Raw genomic sequence first — 21005 nt, 5'->3', positions numbered from 1 at the left:
ACTAAGCTTTTGAGGAGGAAAGAACTTGGCTAAGAAAGTCGTGACCAGCTTATCCCAAGAGTTCAGGCTATCTTTGGGTTGAGAGTCCAACCACACTCTAGCTCTGTCTCTTACAGCAAAAGGGAAAAGCCTGAGCCTGTAGACTTCAGGATCTACTTCATTAGTCTTAACAGTATCACAGATCTGCAAAAATTCAATTAAGAACTGAAAAGGATCTTCAGATGGAAGTCCATGAAACTTGTAGTTCTACTGCATCAGAGAAACTAATTGAGGTTTCAGCTCAAAGTTGTTTGCTCCAATGGTAGGGATGGAGATGTTTCTTCCATGTAAATTGGAATTAGGTGCAGTAAAATCACCAAGCATCCTCCTTGCATTATTATTATTTTCGGCTGCCATCTCCTCTTCTTGTTCGAAAATTTCTGAAAGGTGCTTGCTGGATTGTTGTAATTTAGCTTGTCTTAGTTTCCTCTTCAGAGTCCTTTCAGGTTCTGGATCTGCTTTAACAAGAATATTCTTGTCCTTGCTCCTGCTCATATGAAAAAGAGGGAACAGAAAAATAATAATAATAGGGATCCTTTTTACCACAGTATAGAGGTCCCTGTGTGAGTAGAAGAAAAGAAGAAGAAAAGAATGTAATGTAAGGAAAGAAACACAAGGGTGAGGAGAGCAGAGATGTGAGATGAAGAGAAGTGTTAGTAGATGAATAAATAAATAGAAGGGGATGAGAGAGAAAGAGAATTTTCGAAAATTATTTTTGAAAAATGGTTAGTGATTTTCGAAAATTAAAAGAAGAAATAAATTAAAATTAAATTTTGAAACAATTAGTTAATTAAAAAGAATTTTTGAAAAAGAGGGAGATATATTCGAAAATTAGAGAGAGAGAGTTAGTTAGGTAGTTTTGAAAAAGATAAGAAACAAACAAAAAGTTAGTTAGTTAGTTGAAACAAATTTGAAAATCAATTTTTGAAAAGATAAGGAGATAAGAAGTTAGAAAAGATATTTTAAAATCAAATTTTTGAAAAAGATATGATTTTGAAAAAGATAAGATAAAAAGATATTTTTGAAAAGATATGATTGAAATTAGTTTTGAAAAAGATTTAATTTTTAAAATCACAATTAATGACTTGATTCATAAGAAATCACAAGATATGATTCTAGGACTTAAAGTTTGAATCTTTCTTAACAAGCAAGTAACAAGCTTGAAATTTTTGAATCAAAACATTAATTGATGATGTTATTTTCGAAAATTATGTGATAAAGATAAGAAAAAGATTTTTGAAAAATATTTTTAAAATTTTCGAAAATAACTAAGAAAAATGAAAAAGATTTGATTTTTGAAAAAGATTTTGAAAAAGATAAGATTTTTTTTAAATTGAAATTTGATTTGACTCATAAGAAACAACTAAATTTTAAAAAGTTTTGAAAAAGTCAATCCAAATTTTTGAAATTTATGAGAGAAAAAAGGAAAGATATTTTTTTGATTTTTGAATTTTTATGATGAGAGAGAAAAACATGAAAATGATGCAATGCATGAAAATTTTTAGATCAAAACAATGAATGCATGCAAGAATGCCATGAATGTCAAGATGAACACCAAGAACACTTTGAAGATCATGATGAACATCAAGAACTTATTTTTGAAAATTTTATATGCAAAGAAAACATGCAAGACACCAAACTTAGTAATCTTTGATGCTTAGACTCTATGGATGCAAAAATGCACATGAGAAACAAGAAAAGACACAAAACAAGAAGACATCAAAATCAAACAAGAAGATTTACCAAGAACAACTTGAAGATCATGAAGAACACCATGAATGCATGATTTTTTTCGAAAAATGCAAAATGAATATGCAATTGACACCAAACTTACAATTTGACTCAAGACTCAAACAAGAAACACAAAATAAATTTTTTATTTTTATGATTTTCTAATTTTTTTTGGATTTTTTCAAAAATTATTTGAGAAAGAAAAAATAAGGATTCCAAAATTTTTAATATGAATTCCAGGAATCTTGCACTCTTAGTCTAAAGCTCCAATCTGAGGGTTAGGCATGGCTCACTAGCCAGCCAAGCTTTAGAGGATATTTATACTTTCCATGTATAGAGCAACTAAGTGTGTGAAGATCAACAAGCTCTTGGGATGATAAGTTGAAACCCCAGTCCAAAAGATTAGACATGGCTTACAGCCAGCCAGGATTCAACAAATCATCATGAAACACTAGAATTCATTCTTAAAAATTCTGAAGAAAAATATATTTTTGAAAACATTTATTTTAAAATATATTTTTTTTTCCGAAAACAAAGGAGAAATTTTTGAAAAATTTTTTGAAAATATTTTTTTTTGAAAATTTTTTGAAAATAAAACAAAAAGAAAATTACCTAATCTAAGCAACAAGATGAACCGTCAGTTGTCCAAACTCAAACAATCCCCGGCAACGGCGCCAAAAACATGGTGCACGAAATTGTGATCTCAGGCAACGGCGCCAAAAACTCTGTACGCACGTCTTAATAAATTGTTTTTCATTCACAACTTCGATACAACTAATCAGCAAGTGCACTGGGTCGTCCAAGTAATAAAACCTTACGTGAGTAAGGGTCGATCCCACGGAGATTGTTGGTATGAAGCAAGCTATGGTCACCTTGTAAATCTCAGTCAGGCGGATATAAAATAGTTATGGAGTTTTCGAAAATTTTTAATAAATAAATAGAAAATAAAGATAGAAACACTTATGTATATCATTGGTGAGAATTTCAGATAAGTGTATGGAGATGCGTTCGTTCCTCTGAACTTCTGCTTTCCTGCTGTCTTCATCCAATCAATCTCACTCCTTTCCATGGCTGGCTTTATGTAAGGACATCACCATTGTCAATGGCTACTTTTCATCCTCTCTGTGAAAATGGTCCAAATGCTCTGTCACAGCACGGCTAATCATCTGAGGTTCTCGATCATACTGGAATAGGATTCACCCTCCTTTTGCGTCTGTCACTACGCCCAGCACTCGCGAGTTTGAAGTTCGTCACAGTCATTCAATCCCAGAATCCTACTCGGAATACCACAGACAAGGTTTAGACTTTCCGGATTCTCATGAATGCCGCCATCAATCTAGCTTATACCACGAAGATTCTGATTAAGAGATCCAAGAGATAATCATCCAATCTAAGGTGGAACGAAAGTGGTTGTCAGGCACGCATTCGTGGGGGAATGATGATGATTGTCACGTTCATCACATTCATGTTGAAGTGCGAATGAATATCTTAGAAGCGGAATAAGTTGAGTTGAATAGAAAAACAGTAGTACTTTGCATTAATTCATAAGGAACAGCAGAGCTCCACACCTTAATCTATGGAGTGTAGAAACTCTATCGTTGAAAATACATAAGTGAAAGGTCCAGGCATGGCCGAATGGCCAGCCACCAAAACGAGATCACAGGATCAAAAATACAATCCAGGATCTTCCAAAGATCCAAATATAATAGTAAAATGTCCTATTTATACTAAACTAGTTACTAGGGTTTACAGAAATAAGTAATTGATGCATAAATCCACTTCCGGGGCCCGCTTGGTGTGTGCTTGGGCTGAGCTTGAATGATACACATGCAGAGTATGGACTATTATATATTGCTGGAAAGCACTGGATGTCTACTTTCCAACGCAATTAGAAGCGCGCCATTTTGAGTTCTGTAGCTCCAAAAAATCCACTTTGAGTGCAGGGAGGTCAGAAAATACCTGAAATCACAGAAAAACACACAAACTCATAGTGAAGTCCAGAAATGTGAATTTAACATAAAAACAAATAAAAACATCCCTAAAAGTAACTAGATCTTACTAAAAACATACTAAAAATAATGCCAAAAAGCGTATAAATTATCCGCTCATCAATATGAATTATATATATATTTTTTAAAAGTAACCGAAAATAATAAGTAAAATAAATAGAAAATAAAATAAAATTTTGAAAACAAAAAGAAAATAAAATAAAATAAAAGCAAATTGAAAACCAAATTAATTAATTAATTAAAAAGATTTTGAAATTAGCAATTAAAAAGATATGATTGAAAATTATTTTGAAAAAGATATGATTTAGAAGCTATGATTGCAAATTAAAGAAAATATGATTGAGAATTATTTTGAAAAAGATATGATTGAGAAGATATGATTGCAAATTAAAAAAAAATATGATTGAAAAGATATGATTGAAGAAATTAAAAAGATTTGATTTTTGAAAAAGATTTTAAAAGATCAATTTTTGAAATTAGAATATTGACTTGACTAAAAAAAAGATATGATTTTGAAAATCTTTGACTAAATTAATGCAAAATTTCGAAATTTATGAGTAAAATAAGGAAAGGATATTTTTTTTATTTTTGAATTTTAATGCGGAAAGAGAAAAACAACAAAATGACACTAAACTTAGAAATTTTAGATCAAAACACAGAGAACAAACAAGAAAACTTTCAATGTCAAGATGAACACCAAGAACACATTGAAGATCAAGATGAACACCAAGAACAAATTTTTGAAAAATTTTTAAGTAAATAAAAGCACAAAAACACACCAAACTTAAAATTTTTAGAGAATCAAACAAAAATTTTCGAAAAATTAAAGGAAAACACAAAGAAGACACCAAACTTAGAATTTTTAAAAATCAAGAAAGAACTGAGGACATGCAATTTCGAAAAATTAAAAGAAAATAAAAGCATGCAATTGACACCAAATTTAAAATATAAAACTAAACTCAAATAAAAGACTCTAAACCAACAAAGATAAAATATTCCTAATCTAAGCAACAAGATAAACCGTCAGTTGTCCAAACTCGAACAATCCCCAGCAACAGCGCCAAAAATTTGGTGCACGAAATTACAATCACACTTTTGCAACTCCGCACAACTAACCAGCTAGTGCACTGGGTCGTCCAAGTAATACCTTACGTGAGTAAGGGTTGATCCCACGGAGATTGTCGGCTTGAAGCAAGCTATGGTTATCTTGTAACTCTTAGTCAGGATATCAATAATTCTCAGATTTAATTGTAAAAAGTAAAAGAACATGAAATAAATACTTGTTATGCAGTAATGAAGAACAGGTTGAGGCTTTGGAGATACTGTCTTCTGAATCTCTGCTTTCCTACTGTCTTCTTCTTCATGCACGCAAGGCTCCTTCCATGGCAAGCTTTATGTTGGGCATCAACGTTGTCAATGGCTACTTCCCGTCCTCTCAGTGAAAATGTTCCAAATGCGCTGTCACCGCACGGCTAATCATCTGTCCTTTCTCGATCATGTCGGAATAAGATCCATTGATCCTTTTGCGTCTATCACTACGCCCAACACTCGCGAGTTTGAAGCTCGTCACAGTCATCCCTTCCCAGATCCTACTCAAAATACCACAGACAAGGTTTAGACGTTCTGGATCTCAGGAATGGCCGCCAATAATTCTAGCTTATACCACGAAGGTTCCAATCTTAGATTAGAAACCCAAGAGATACACATTCAAGCTTGATTGCATGTAGAACGGAGGTGGTTGCCAGGTACACGTTCATAGATGAGAATGATGATGATTGTCACGGATCATCATATTCATCCGATTGAAGTGCGAATGAATATCTTAGAAAAGAAGCAAGCGTGATAGAATGGAAAACAGTAGTAATTGCATTAATTCATGAAGAACAGCAGAGCTCCTCACCCCCCAACAATGGGGTTTAGAGACTCATGCTATAGAGAATACAATATAAAACGTGTAAAGTGTCATGAGGTACAAGATGAATCACTAAAAGTGGTTTTTATAGTAAACTGGTGACCTAGGGTTACAGAAAATGAGTAAGCTAGGGTGTTTAGTGTAAAAATCCACTTTCGGAGTCCACTTGGTGTGTGCTTGGGCTGAGCATTGAAGCTTTCATGTGTAGAGACTTTTCTTGGAGTTAAACGCCAGCTTTTGTGCCAGTTTGGGCGTTTAACTCCAGTTTTTATGCCAGTTCCGGCGTTAAACGCCAGAATTCTTGAGCTGACTTGGAACACCTGTTTGGGCCATCAAATCTCGGGCAAAATATGAACTATTATATATTTCTGAAAAGCCCAGAATGTCTACTTTCCAACTCAATTGAGAGCACGCCAATTGGGCTTCTGTAGCTCCAGAAAATCCACTTCGAGTGCAGGGAGGTCAGAATCCAACTGCATCTGCAGTCCTTTTTCAGCCTCTGAATCAGATTTTTGCTCAGGTCCCTCAATTTCAACCAGAAAATACCTGAAATCACAAAAAAACACACAAACTCATAGTAAAGTCCAGAAAAGTGAATTTTAAATAAAAACTAATAAAAATATAATAAAATTAACTAAAATATACTAAAAACATACTAAAAACAATGCCAAAAAGCGTATAAATTATCCGCTTATCACAATACGAGGAGGATGAAAAGAATTTTGAGGAGTTAAGAGCAAAAATGACCATCATGGTAGAAGCCATTGGCAACATAAGCTCATCCCGCCTAAGCCTATGCGATCAAGGCACTTCCATTGTGGAATGTGGAGAAGCAACGAAGAAGCTTAGTGAGGGAGTGAACTTGAAGCTCCAAGGAGAAGAAGAGGAGTTAAAGTAAGAAATGCAACAAGAGGAGGAGGTAGAGATTATTGAACAAGAGGAAGAAGTAGTTGAAGACTTAGGAGATGCGGAACCACCTTGGGAGTCTAGGATTGAAGAAAACCCCTCCAAGATGATTGAATTTGATGCTAAGGAGGAATGTTCACAACCCCCAAGGCATATCTCTTATGAGGAATTGGATAGGATAGAGCAAGAATTGAGTCCCCTTGGTGATGAAGATCAAGCTTCAAGCCTTAGTGGTGAAGAATCCTTTGAGCATGAAGAACCTTCTCTAGATGAAATGGAAAGCAATGTGGAGATAAATGTCTCTCGTCCTCCCATTTATGATTTGAGTAAGGGAAAAGAGTTAGATAAAATTGTTGAACAAAGGATTGAGATTAAGAGATCTTGTGAAGAGGTGAAGATCCTTAGAAAAAGGAGGATGGGAATTGGATACGCTTTGTCAAGACCCTTGAAATCACCTTTGCCTAGGTTACCATCTACTCCTACATTTGAGTGGGTAAAATTTATTTCTATTACCTTTATTATCCCACTCGAATATGGCTTGCTTGAAACAGATAGTCAACTTAGGATGCTTTGTGGGATGAAGCGTAAAAGAAAGATGTTTCGTGGTTGGCGTTGTAAGTCTAGGCTCATTATGGTTGAAGCTTCAAGGAGTAAAGGTTGGACTAGTGCTCAATTGGATGGGTCTAGGAGGATAGTTTGGTGCTTCCATGAGAATTCATCTCTCTTGCCACCCGGAGGAAATCACCATGATCAACTCAAGGACGGGTGTGAAAACAAACTGTGGGATCCCGAATCGCGCAAGGAAGATCAACTTTGGGAGCCTATGGTTTGTGAAGAACTCCATCAAAGCTTGGAGTTATTAACTTTGAATGATGAAGCACAATGGAAGTCCAAGCATTGGTGAATGTTCAAGGATGGATTCAAGCACAAGCCACCTTGATGAAGAGCTCCCCATAATTCCAACTTAAGGACAACAAATAAAAGTGCTAGGTGGGAGACACCCCACCATGGTAACATCTTTCCCTTTTCCTCTTTGTAAATATTGGTAATATAAGTTTAATTTCATGTTTTGTTTGATTAGTTGAATTTCATTGGGAGTCTAGTAGGTTAAATAAGGTTTTATGATGTTTTGGTAGTTGTTTGGAGGTTTGGAATGCTTGGTTTGGTGCAAAAACATAGAAAAATTTTGAAAAACAGAGAACCGCGCACACACACTCCACGCGTACGCGTGAATCAAGCAATTTTGGCCGTCTACGCGAACACGCCATGTACGCGTACGCGTGGATTGAGTTTTTCCACCCCTCCATACATTCCACCCCTCCATACATTCACCCATTTATTCTTAATTGTAGCACATTACAAGCATAAGTGAAAAACAATAAATATCCCTTAATTCGGATCTTTGATTAGCTTAGGCTAGTGAGAGTGTTTATCATTTGATTTTGGGAGAGTTGGGAACATTGGGTAGAGATAAAAGTGTGTTTGTGTTTTTGTTGAAAAATTTTGGGAATTGGGTACATACTCATGTATTAATCATGTGTAAACCATATGCATTGATGTTCTTGTATATATTTTAGTTTGAAAAGAAAAATAAAAATGAGAAAAACAAAAAGAAAAAAAATATATATATATAAAGAAAAAAAAGAAAATATATAGAAAAGAAAGAAAAAGAAAAGCAATAAAAAGAGGACAAAAATGCCCCAAAGTCAAGGTTCAATAAAAGTCAATGCATGTGTGTGGTAATCAAAAGAGAATGCATGAGTGTGTGAAAAAGTGAAGAATGGGTAGTTAGGTTTGTTTAGAATTGTATAGGTTGTCATAGGTTAGGTGGGAAGTTTAAGTTAATCAAAGATTCAAATTTCAAGCTCACTTGACCATATGCATCCTACCTTGACCCTAGCCCCATTACAACCTATGGAAAAGCCCTCATGATATTTGTATGCATGCATAAAGTAATTGTTGATTGTTAGATGAAAAACAAATCTTGGAAAATATGATTAGGGGAGGATTGAGTGAATCAACCCCATACAGTTGAGTGACTAGAGCGGATACACATCCGGTGAGGGTTCGATTGCTCAATTACATGTTTCCACCCATGATCATCTCTTTTCTTGCAAGTTTGTAAAATCTTTTTAATAATTCAATTCAATTGTGGGTTGAGTGATTGCTATTGCCTTAGCCCTTGTGTTTGTATGTGTATTCTTGGGAATTGATTTATTTTGACTAAGTGGATGCATTCATGTAGATAGATTGCATATAGATAGATTGCATTTAGTTAGTTTGCATTGAATAAATGTTGATACCCCTTTGCTTCTTTCTTGATTTTAGCATGAGGACATGCTTAGTTTAAGTGTGGGGATATTTGATAAACCCTAATTTTGTGATTTATCTTGTGCTTAATTTGGGAGATTTTATCACCTTTTCTCACATTTATTCAATGAAATAGCATAGTTTTGTAATTCTCCCTTGATTTGTGCTTAAATGTGAAAACATGCTTTTTAGGCCCTAAAATTGGTGATTTTAATTCACTTTAATTCCATTCGATGCCTTGATATGTTTGTTGAGTGATTTCAGGTTCATTAGGCAAGTATCGGATGGAAGGAGTGAGGATAAAAGCATGCAAAGTGGGAGAACTCAGGAAGAAATGATGGAACCGTAAAGTTATCAAGCCTGACCTCTTCGCACTCAAACGACCATAACTTGAGATACAGAGGTTCAAATGAGACGGTTCTAGTTGCGTTGGAAAGCTAACATCTGGGGCTTCGAAATGATATAAAATTTTGCCATATGTTACTTTGCGCTCAGGGGCGCGCACGCGCCATGTACACGTGCGCGCCGATTCTGCCGTGGCCCACTAAGGTGAAATCACCCCCAGCGATTTCTGAAGCACTTTGGGTCCAACCCAGCTCATTTCTAATGCTATTTCATGCAGAATTCAAGCTTGGGCAAAGGGGGGAGCAATTGTTTGTAGCATTAGCATCATGTAGTTTAGTTTCTAGAGAGAGAAGCTCCCTCTTCTCTCTAAAATTAGGTTAGGTTAATTTTCATCTTAGATCTAGATTTAATTCATGCTTTGATTTACTTTTCCTTTACAATTTCTTGTCCCTCTACTCTTTCTCTCTCTAATTTTGTATTTCATTCTAGTAATTGCTTACTTTGTTATTGATGCACTTTTGTTCTTCCATTTTCCTTTAATGCAATTTATGATTCATGTTCTTTTATTATTGAATTGCTTTATTGTTGTTTATTTTCCTTGCAATTGAGTAGTGTAGATTTACTTTCCTTGCTATTTTACCATGCTTTCCTTTTATACCCACCAAGTGTTTGACAAAATGCTTGGTTGGGCTTTAGAGTATATTTTTGAGCATTCTTGGCTTGGAGAGAGTAATTAGGCAATCTTGAGTCATGAAAACCCAACTTATGTTTGTGATCTAGAGTTGTTAGCTAATATTGTTTCCATTGATGCTAATCTTTTGCTAATTATATTAGTGAATTTATTAGGACTTTTGGATTGAGATTAGCTAGTCTTATTAGACTTTCTCCGAGTATGAGGATAACATGATACCTTCCTCAATCGTCGGAGATGACGTAATGAGATAAATTCTTGTTTATTATTGAAGTATGATTGATTAGTCTTGTTTGACTTTCTCTCTTTGTGTTGGAGTTGACTAAATAAGATGAATTAATCATTGCATGACTAGGATAGAAAGCCTATGATCTCAATCCTTGCCATGAATGTTTCTCTTCCTTAATTGCTTACTTTAATTGATTTCTTTACTTTTCTTGTCATTTAAATTTTCTTGCCCTCTTATCAATCAAAAACCCCCTTACCCCTTCATAGCCAATAAGAATTCACTTCATTGCAATTCCTTGTGAGATGACCCGGAGTCCAAAATACTCCGGTTATTTCTTATTTGGGGTTTGTTAATTGTGACAACCAAAATTTTTGTATGAAAGGATTCTTGACTGATTTGGAAACTATACTTCACAACGAGAATTCACTCATTTGAGGAAATTCTAAACCGTCAAAAGTCCGTTCATCAATCACTTGTCCCGGATTGAACCAGTAGCAGGTTCTTCTCCCTCCAATGACAAATCCGAATCCTTTCTAGATGAGCAACTCTATGCCATCCAGATAGCACCTTGGTTTGCAGACATCGCAAATTACAAGGCTATACGGTTCATTCCCAAGGAGTTTACCAGGCAGCAAGCTTGGAAACTCATGCATAATGTAAAATATTACCAATGAGATGAGCCATATATCTTTAAGAGATGCTCGGATAGAATAATTCGACGCTGTGTGTCTGAAGAAGAGGCACAGAGAATCCTATGGCATTGCCATGGCTCTGACTATGGAGGACACTTTGGAGGTGAGCGGACAGCCACTAAGGTGCTCCAAAGTGGCTTTTACTAGCCTACTCTCTTTAAGGATTCTAGAGAGTTCGTCCGTAAATGTGATAGTTGCCAAAGAGCTGGCAACCTTCCTCATGGTCACAGCATGCCTCAGCAAGGAATCCTAGAGATTGAGTTGTTTGACGTATGGGGCATAGATTTCATGGACTATTCCCATCTTCATACTCAAACACCTACATCCTTGTGGCAATAGGTTACGTGTCTAAATGGGTTGAAGCAATAGCAACACCCACCAATGACACCAAAGTAGTAATGATGTTCCTCCAAAAGAACATCTTCAGCAGGTTTGGTGTCCCTAGGACACTAATCAGTGGCGGAGGAACTCATTTTTATAATAGACAGCTGGATTCTGTCTTAAGCCGTTATGGAGTTTGCCATAAAGTAGCAACATCGTATCATTCCTAAACCAATGGGCAAGCTGAAGTCTCAAATAGAGAACTAAAATGAATCCTAGAGAGGACAATAAGTGCCTCTAGAAAGGATTGGGCTAGAAAGCTTGATGATGCTCTGTGGGCATACAGAACAGCTTTCAAAACCCCATTGGGACTTCACCATATCAGTTAGTATATGGGAAGTCCTGTCATTTGTCAGTGGAACTAGAGCACAAGGTCTATTGGGCCACTAGATTCCTCAACCTCGATGCTAAAGCAGCAGGAGAAAAACTGCTGCTCCAGCTAAACGAGTTAGATGAATTCCACTTAGATGCATTTGAGAATGCAAAGATCTATAAGGAAAAGGCAAAGAGGTGGCATAACAGGAAGATAGCTTCTAGACTCTAGAGTCTTTGAACCTGGGCAGAAAGTTTTGCTCTTCAACTCAAGGCTCATATTATTCCTTGGGAACTCAAATCCCGCTGGAAGGGACCGTGTGTGATTACAAGAGTATCACCTTCCGAACACATAGAACTTTAAGGAAAAGATCCTGAGAACAGATTCACTGTCAATGGATAGAGAATTAAGTACGGTGAAGTCCAGCTAAAGACACTAAAGAAGTGCATGTTGGGAGGCAACCCAACCTTACTTAACCATAGTTATTTTCCTTCATTTTATTTTTCCTTTCAGTGACAGAGTCATGATCTTGTGCACCAATCAAGAGACAGAATTCACAGTAGTGAAAATAGAACACTCCAGAAAGAGTGTCAAAGTTGAACGTCAGCCAGGGTATCCCTGCTGGACATTCAATGCCCCAAGAAGAGAGCATTGCTAGTATTGCACGCTAGCCAAGGAGCAGCCCTTGGGCATTCAAATGCCAATGCAGAGATGCAGGGAATCTGGAATTCCCAACCTCTCCGGACCTGTAGGTCCCACAGAAGCTCCACCTACCCCACCTTCTTCTACTCTACCTTGCTCGATGACAAGCAAAACTCTTAAGTTTGGTGTTGCAAAAGCTTTGCTTTTTGTCTTCTACCACTCTTAAGTATGGAAGAAGAGGATGGAGCAAACTAGGAAGCATGCACAAGAGCCTATGCAGCCGCCTTAACAAAGACAAAGGAGTGACATTGAAGAGATCAACACTACATTGGATCCTCAAGGAGAAGCACTAGCCACCATCATTCAAGTGGATCCGTTCTCTTTACACCCCATTCTTGTTTTATTTCTCTGCTTTTTGTTATGTTTTGTTTGTTCTCTTGTTCTAGTTGCATGATCATTTGTATTGATGTCTTAAAAGTTATAAAATGTTCCATATATCTCTCACCTTGATTAAATAAAATTTTTTATTGAAAAGAATTGAGAGATGCATGAATTTCAAGTTTAAAATATGATTAGCTTAATTAGTTTGATATGGTGTCATGTGCTTTTGTTTTCTGAATGTATGATTAAACAGTGCATATTCAAAGTTGTAACTTTAGAATGTTGGCTCTTGAAAGAATAAGGAAAAAGGAAAAATATTATTGATAATCTGAAAAATCTAAAAATTTGATTCTTGAAACCAGAAAAAGCAGCAAAAAGAAAAAGAAAAAGCATGTTGCAAAAGAAAAAAATATATATGCATGCAAGAAAGAAAAAGTTGGCGAAGAAAAAAAAATAAAAAGCAGAAAAATCCATTACTGCCCAAAAATGTAGGAAAAGGAGGGCAGATTGAAAAAGCCAATAAACCTTTTAAACCAAAAGGCAAGGGTAAAAGGACCCAAGGCTTTGAGTACTAATGGATAGGAGGGCCCAAAGGAATAAAATCCTAGCCTAAGCGACTAAACCAAGCTGTCCCTAACCATGTGCTTGTGGCGTGAAGGTGTCAAGTGAAAAGCTTGAGACTGAGCGGTTAAAGTCATGGTCCAAAGCAAAAAGAGTGTGCTTAAGAACTCTGGACACCTCAATCTAGGGACTCTAATAAAGCTGAGTCATAATCTAAAAATGTTCACCCAGTTAAAGTGTCTATGACATGAATTTATCCGGTGGTAACACTTGGTATAACACCCAAGTTTTTAAAATTAAATTTTACGCTTTGAATTTAAAAATAAAATTTAATTTAATTATGACTTATTCTATTATTTTAAATTATCTATCAGAAACTATATTGATAGTTACAATTTAAATTGATTTTTATAAATATTATTATTACTATTATTATTAATAATATTAAAGTATTATCATTACTATTGTTATTATTATTATTACTACTATTATTTTTATGTTATTTCTATATTATTATTATTATTATTATTATTATTATTAATATTGTTAAAAAAAAAAAAAGAAAGGGCCGAAGCCTTAACGCAAAAGAAAAGAAAGTAAAGAAAACGTGTCTTGTGGACATATATACATATACATGTATCATTGACACCTGCTAATACTTACCACCACAAACCAATATTCCTTGCCATTTAGCTTTTAGTTAATTTCATTTCATTCTAACCGAAGCAAGAAAAGAAAGAAAGGCCGAGAGAGAGATCGTGGGTGAGGGAGAAACCATGACTCCCTTTGATCTTTCGGCTTCAATTTCTTGAGATCCGTAACTCTAATAAAAAATCTAATTCGGTAAAAGTGTTCGTATCCTCCTCTTCTACATGTTGGCGTTATTTTTATTCGGTAGAAGTTGACGGTGACGTAGCTCCTCTTTCCTTTGAATTCGGCCAACTGGAGTTCTAGGAGACACAAATGATTTCTGACATTTTCTTTTTCAGCAGCTCGGTCAAAAGTTTCTCCAAAACTTTTGTGGATTTTGATTTCGTACGGAGGTAGGGAATTTTATTTTGAACTTAACTGTTTTTAAACTATGAATGCCATGGAAGTCTAGTGGGTATTTGTAAATAATTTATGATTGTTTGAAATGACTGAATGATGAGTTTGAGTTGTGTTTGTGACTGAATTTTGATGAATATGTATTTGATTTCTTGATTGAAAAGAGGTTGAAAATGGTTCAGTTGGGACCTGAAAAAGGGTGGCTAACCCCGAGTTTTAGGGGAAGTGCTGTCGAAATTTTATAAAAATCTGAGGTTTTATTTGAAAAGTTATTTTAAAAAGATTTGGTTTTGAAAAATTAAATTATTTGAGCTTTATTTAGTTGAGAAAAAGGTGTATTCTATTTTTAAAACTAGATTTATTAAGAAAAACATAATGTTTTAAATCCAGTTTTGTAAGGAGAGATTTTGTTCTAAGTATTGTTTTGAGCTTGATTTTTTTAAGAAAAGGAATCTCTGCCACAGGAGAGCAGAGAACAAGGATTTAAAGAATATATTAATTAATGAAGTGTCTGCCACAGGAGAGCAGATGTGACATTGTTTGGGCCTTAGTGCCAAATGTAAAGTGGGGACGCCCACACACTGAGAACTGTTTTCCAGATGTACGCTTATTGATTTGGAAAGTCACACTGATGCGGCCTAGCTGTACGACTTATAAGCACACTGATGCATCTGGAAAGCCATATCTGGGACTTGTGCCCGGGTAATGTCAGGAGCGAGTAGGCAACCGACACATGAGCTCATGGCCTGCGTTAGGGATAGACATGCATCATGTTGTTTGCACATTTGCATTTGATTGCGCTTGCTTGTCTTACTACTTTGTGATTGTATTGTTTGTCTTGTTGTGACTTGCTTGTACATTGAATTGAATCTCTTGCTTGCGCTACTTGTTTGTGAGTGTATTAAAGTGATTACGAGTTGACATTTGACTGAGGATTAACTATGTGGCTGAGAGACAGAAAATGTGACCAGCTTTATATTTAAAATTTATTTTGAGTTTAGAAATTTAAAGAAAAGTAATTATTTATCTAAAGTAGAAATAAAAGTATTTTCAAAAGTTTAACAAAATAGTTTTACTAAGTAAGTTAATTATTTGCATTAAATTCATTACTTTTACGGCATTTCCATTCCCTACTGAGAACGTGTGGTTTGTTCTCACCCCAAATCTTCCACCCTTTCAGTGACACAGGTTCGGAGATTCAGTAAGAAGCTGCAGACGATTCGTAGATTTACTTGTGATTCCTGTTGTTTTTATAGAGTTCCCTCGTCCTTGTTGCTTTAGGGTTTTTATTTTATCCAGAGGGATAGGTATTGTATTCGAGTTTTACATTGAATTTAATCGTATAACCTCTATTATTATTAGTAATTATGTGATTGTTATTATTTGAAGATCTTTTTGTTATGTGATTTTAATACTAAAATCTATTTTTTTCTGAAATTTTTTTAAAAACGGAAACGCGATATCGACGTAAAGGCTCAATAGTAAATTTATAATAAAGGAAGTCAGGTCCGTAACGCCTTACTTTTCGTACGATCGTGACGTGCTAAAAGTTAGGGTGTTACATTATGGTATCAGAGCAGTTCGTTTCTATTAGAGCCTTGGGAATGGACTGATTATGCTTCACTCCATACTCTGAGTGTCTGTCATGCAATAGGACTTGTCCTAATAATAAGAGTTTGAGTTTTGAGATGCATGACTGTCTGTTGATTAATGCTGTTAGCTTACCATTGCATACCTCATGGTAATAAGTCTGGCCAATTTAATACTAATGATTTATGTATATGAGAGTACTAACGGGTTATCATAGATGCAATAGAAGTAATAACTAACGTAAATTACGGGGTTTGGGAACGTTAGAAGTTAAGTTTAGGGGTTAGCTCCGTTTCAACGCATAATCCTTATTCGTGCTAATGTGAATCTCTTCCTTGGTTGTTTGCCGTCAGACTTTTTGTTTCAAACTTCTTTCATCAGATATGGTTTCTTTCACATTTGCAAACTGAACATGCCACACCTCTCTATTTCTTTTCTTCGATATTTTTGAAAATGGAGTTGATATGAATCTTTTCCATCTTATATCAATTTTTGAGGGCAAAAATTTTTATAAGGTGGGTAGAATATAACACCCAAATTTTTAAAATTAAATTTTATGCTTTGAATTTAAAAATAAAATTTAATTTAATTATAACTTATTCTATTATTTTAAATTATCTATCAAAAACTATATTGATAGTTACAATCTAAATTGATTTTTATAAATATTATTATTACTATTATTATTAATAATATTAAAGTATTATCATTACTATTGTTATTATTATTATTACTACTATTATTTTATGTTATTTCTATATTATTATTATTATTAATATTAATATTAATGTTAAAAAAAAAAAAAGAAAGGGCCGAAGCCTTAACGCAAAAGAAAAGAAAGTAAAGAAAACGTGTCTTGTGGACATATATACATATACATGTATCATTGACACCTGCTAATACTTACCGCCACAAACCAATATTCCTTGCCATTTAGCTTTTAGTTAATTTCATTTCATTCTAACCCAAGCAAGAAAAGAAAGAAAGGCCGAGAGAGAGACCGTGGGTGAGGGAGAAACCATGACTCCCTTTGATCTTTCGGCTTCAATTTTTTGAGATCCGTAACTCTAATAAAAAATCTAATTCGGTAAAAGTGTTCGTATCCTCCTCTTCTACATGTTGGCGTTACTTTTATTCGGTAGAAGTTGACGGTGACATAGCTCCTCTTTCCCTTGAGTCCGGCCAACTGGAGTTCTAGGAGACACAGATAATTTCTGACATTTTTCTTTTCAGCAGCTCGGTCAAAAGTTTCTCCAAAACTTTTGTGGATTTTGATTTCATACGGAGGTAGGGAATTTTATTTTGAAATTAACTGTTTTTAAACTATGAATGCCATGGAAGTCTAGTGGGTATTTGTAAATAATTTATGATTGTTTGAAATGACTGAATGATGAGTTTGAGTTGCGTTTGTGACTGAATTTTCATGAATATGTATTTGATTTCTTGATTGAAAAGAGGTTAAAAATGGTTCAGTTGGGACCCGAAAAAGGGTGGCTAACCCCGAGTTTTAGGGGAAGTGCTGTCGAAATTTTATAAAAATCTGAGATTTTATTTGAAAAGTTATTTTAAAAAGATTTGGTTTTGGAAAATTAAATTATTTGAGATTTATTTAGTTGAGAAAAAGGTGTATTCTATTTTTAAAACTAGATTTATTAAGAAAAACATAATGTTTTAAATCCAGTTTTGTAAGGAGAGATTTTGTTCTAAGTGTTGTTTTGAGCTTGGTTTTTTTAAGAAAAGGAATCTCTGCCACAGGAGAGCAGAGAACAAGGATTTAAAGAATATATTAATTAATGAAGTGTCTGCCACAGGAGAGCAGATGTGACATTGTTTGGGCCTTAGTGCCAAATGTAAAGTGGGGACGCCCACACACTGAGAACTGTTTTCCAGATGTACGCTTATTGATTTGGAAATTCACACTGATGCGGCCTAGCCGTACGACTTATAAGCACACTGATGCATCTGGAAAGCCATATCTGGGACTTGTGCCCGGGTAATGTCGGGAGCGGGTAGGCAACCGACACATGAGCTCATGGCCTGCGTTAGGGATAGACATGCATCATGTTGTTTGCACATTTGCATTTGATTGCACTTGCTTGTCTTACTACTTTGTGATTGTATTGTTTGTCTTGTTGTGACTTGCTTGTACATTGAATTGAATCTCTTGCTTGCGCTACTTGTTTGTGAGTGTATTAAAGTGATTACGAGTTGACATTTGACTGAGGATTAACTATGTGGCTGAGAGACAGAAAATGTGACCAGTTTTATATTTAAAATTTGTTTTGAGTTTAGAAATCTAAAGAAAAGTAATTATTTATCTAAAGTAGAAATAAAAGTATTTTCAAAAGTTTAACAAAATAGTTTTACTAAGTAAGTTAATTATTTGCATTAAATTCATTACTTTTACGGCATTCCCATTCCCTACTGAGAATGTGTGGTTTGTTCTCACCCCAAATCTTCCACCCTTTCAGTGACACAGGTTCGGAGATTCAGTAAGAAGCTGCAGACGATTCGTAGATTTACTTGTGATTCCTGTTGTTTTTATAGAGTTCCCTCGTCCTTGTTGCTTTAGGGTTTTTATTTTATCCAGAGGGATAGGTATTGTATTCGAGTTTTACATTGAATTTAATCGTATAACCTCTATTATTATTAGTAATTATGTGATTGTTATTATTTGAAGATCTTTTGTTATGTGATTTTAATACTAAAATCTATTTTTTTCTGAAATTTTCTTAAAAACGGAAACGCGATATCGACGTAAAGGCTCAATAGTAAATTTATAATAAAGGAAGTCAGGTCCGTAACACCTTACTTTTGGTACGATCATGAAGTGCTAAAAGTTAGGGTGTTACACTTGGAAACAGAGTGCTTAGGGTCACGGCCAAGACTCAGATTGCTGTGTTCAAGAATCAAAATAAGATTAACTAAGAGAGTCAATAATATCATCTGGATTCTAAGTTCCTAAGGATACCAACATATCTGATTTTAAGGGATAGTGAGATGCCAAAACTATTCAGAAGCAAAAAGCTACTAAGTCCTGCTCATCTGATTTTAACTAAGCTTCATTTGAAACTTAGAAATTTATTGTATCTTAATTTTCTTTTTTTATCCTACTGTGTTTTTAGTTGCTTGGGGACAAGCAACGGTTTAAGTTTGGTGTTGTGATGAGCGGATATTTTATACGCTTTTTGGCATCACTTTCATATAGTTTTTAATAGTTTTTGTTTAGTTTTTATTGAGTTTTTATAGTTTTTAGTGTTAAAATAATATTTTTGGATTCTACTTTGAGCTTTTGTATTTTTGTACAATTTCAGATATTTTCTAGCTGAAATTGAGGAGCTAGAGCAGAAGTCTGATTCAGAGACGGAAAAAGTACTGCAGATGCTGTCTGGATCTGACCTACGTGCATTCGAAAGAGCTTTTTTGGAGCTACATAAGTCCAAATGGAGCTCTCTCAATGGCTATGGAAAGCTGACTTCCAGCGCTTTCCAGCAATATATAATAGCTCATACTTTTCTTGGGATTAGAAGGCCCAAAACTGGCGTCTAACGCCAGCTTTCTGCCTCCTTCCAGGCGTCCAGCACCCAAAGAGCAGAGCATAGCGTCCAAAGGCCCAGAGAGGACCCCCTAGCCAGAGTTTCACGCCCTAGGAGCTTCATAGCACGTGGATCTCATCAAAGCTCACCCCAAACACTCACAAAGTGGGCCCCAGAAGTGGATTTTAGCACTAAATTGACCATTTTACCCTTACTAGTCATCTGTTTAGTATTTAAAGTGTATTTTACAACAGCACGCAGACATTCAGCCATATTTTCATGTTCACCATTATATTTTACTTTCAGTATGAGTTTCTAAACCTCCTAGGTTGAGGAGAGGAGCCCTGCTAAGTCTTATGAATTAATAGAAGTATTACTATTTCTTCTTCGATCCGTGTTTGATCTATCTCAAAGATGTATATTCGTTCTTCATCAATATGAATGCGTTGAACTGGCATAAGGTTATCACATTCTACATGGGTTCAGAGTGTGTCTTTCATCGGACAATGATGAACCACCAGCTTGAATATACGTCTCTCAAATGGCTAATCCACGATTTCATTGGGGACTTACCGAGACATCAGTTCAGCCGATTTACGGGGAGATTAGGGTCTCTATGCTAGAGGCTAGAATCCTAAGAAGCTTCACCATCAATCAGAATGGATCCGCACTAAACCTGAGATTCATATCTGGAGGAGTATTAGCAGCTGCTCAATCTAGTGTCAATCACATACAGCCTGCCATTGAAGAAATCACTCACAAGCAGAGAAGATAGTATTACCAGAATTAATTCTAAAAGGCTAAGCAACTCCAAACCTCAACTCTATTCCCTTTATTGATTCCATTTAATTCCTTATTTCTATTTAACATCCAAATATTTGATATAAAAAGTAATTTAAACAATATTAAAATACGTTAAATTTGACTCCTTCTGATCTGCCTGAATAAGACCTGCAAGATAACCATGGATTGCTTCTATCCACAATCCTCGTGGGATTGACCCTGACTCGCTCAGGTATTGCTTGGACGACTCAATGTACTTGCTGGTTGATGAATCCATATTTGATGATGATTTTTGGTTAGAATTGAATGGATTTTCATCATAGTAACTTGCACTTATTCCCTTGAATAGCATGCTTTTGAACTTTCCTCCCAAATTGTGCTTGATTGTGAAAATATGCTATTTTGTGCCTAATTTAATCTATTTTATTCTATTTTCCTTCCATTCGATGCCTTGATGTTGTGTGTGAGTGATTCCAGGTGTATAAGGTAGGAATGGGTTGGAGAAAACGGAAAAAGAGCATACAAAGTTGAGGAAAGAAGAGGAATTAAAGGAGATGAGCTTAAAGACGTGTGCGTGCATACAGCTACCTGTGCGTACGCATAGCCGCCCAATCAGAGCACGTGGATCGTTTCGAGCGCGTCGTGCGTCCAGCCAAGCATCGCTTAGTGTACATGCGCACAGCTACTTGTGCTTACGCACAAGAAAGGATTTTTTGCAAAGTGTCGGACGCACGCGTCTATGCGTTCGCACAGGTGTCCGCACATGACTTCATTAAAAGAGAACATGCCTCGCAATTTAGGAGCTTTGGAGGCCCATTTCTAAAGCTCTCTAGCTCATATTGGAGGGGGGAATGAAGACATAACATAGCATATCATTAGTATAGTTTTAGGAGTAGTAGTAGGAAGT

At 35.5% G+C, this 21005-nt stretch overlaps 2 long non-coding RNA genes across 2 annotated transcripts; both read left to right on the top strand.

The window, feature by feature from the left end:
- Nucleotides 1-13826: 13826 nt before the first annotated feature.
- Nucleotides 13827-15577, top strand: LOC140182606 (uncharacterized). Its single transcript, XR_011878532.1, has 2 exons — nucleotides 13827-14185; nucleotides 15370-15577. It is a non-coding gene; the product is annotated as an uncharacterized lncRNA (long non-coding RNA).
- Nucleotides 15578-16555: 978 nt separating this feature from the next.
- LOC140182607 (uncharacterized) lies at nucleotides 16556-18458 on the top strand. The gene is made up of 2 exons (XR_011878533.1): nucleotides 16556-17066; nucleotides 18251-18458. It is a non-coding gene; the product is annotated as an uncharacterized lncRNA (long non-coding RNA).
- Nucleotides 18459-21005: the final 2547 nt, after the last annotated feature.

Source organism: Arachis hypogaea, chromosome 20, assembly GCF_003086295.3.
Source record: "Arachis hypogaea cultivar Tifrunner chromosome 20, arahy.Tifrunner.gnm2.J5K5, whole genome shotgun sequence".
Lineage (NCBI taxonomy): Eukaryota > Viridiplantae > Streptophyta > Magnoliopsida > Fabales > Fabaceae > Arachis > Arachis hypogaea.
This window is presented reverse-complemented; position numbering and strand designations above follow the sequence as displayed.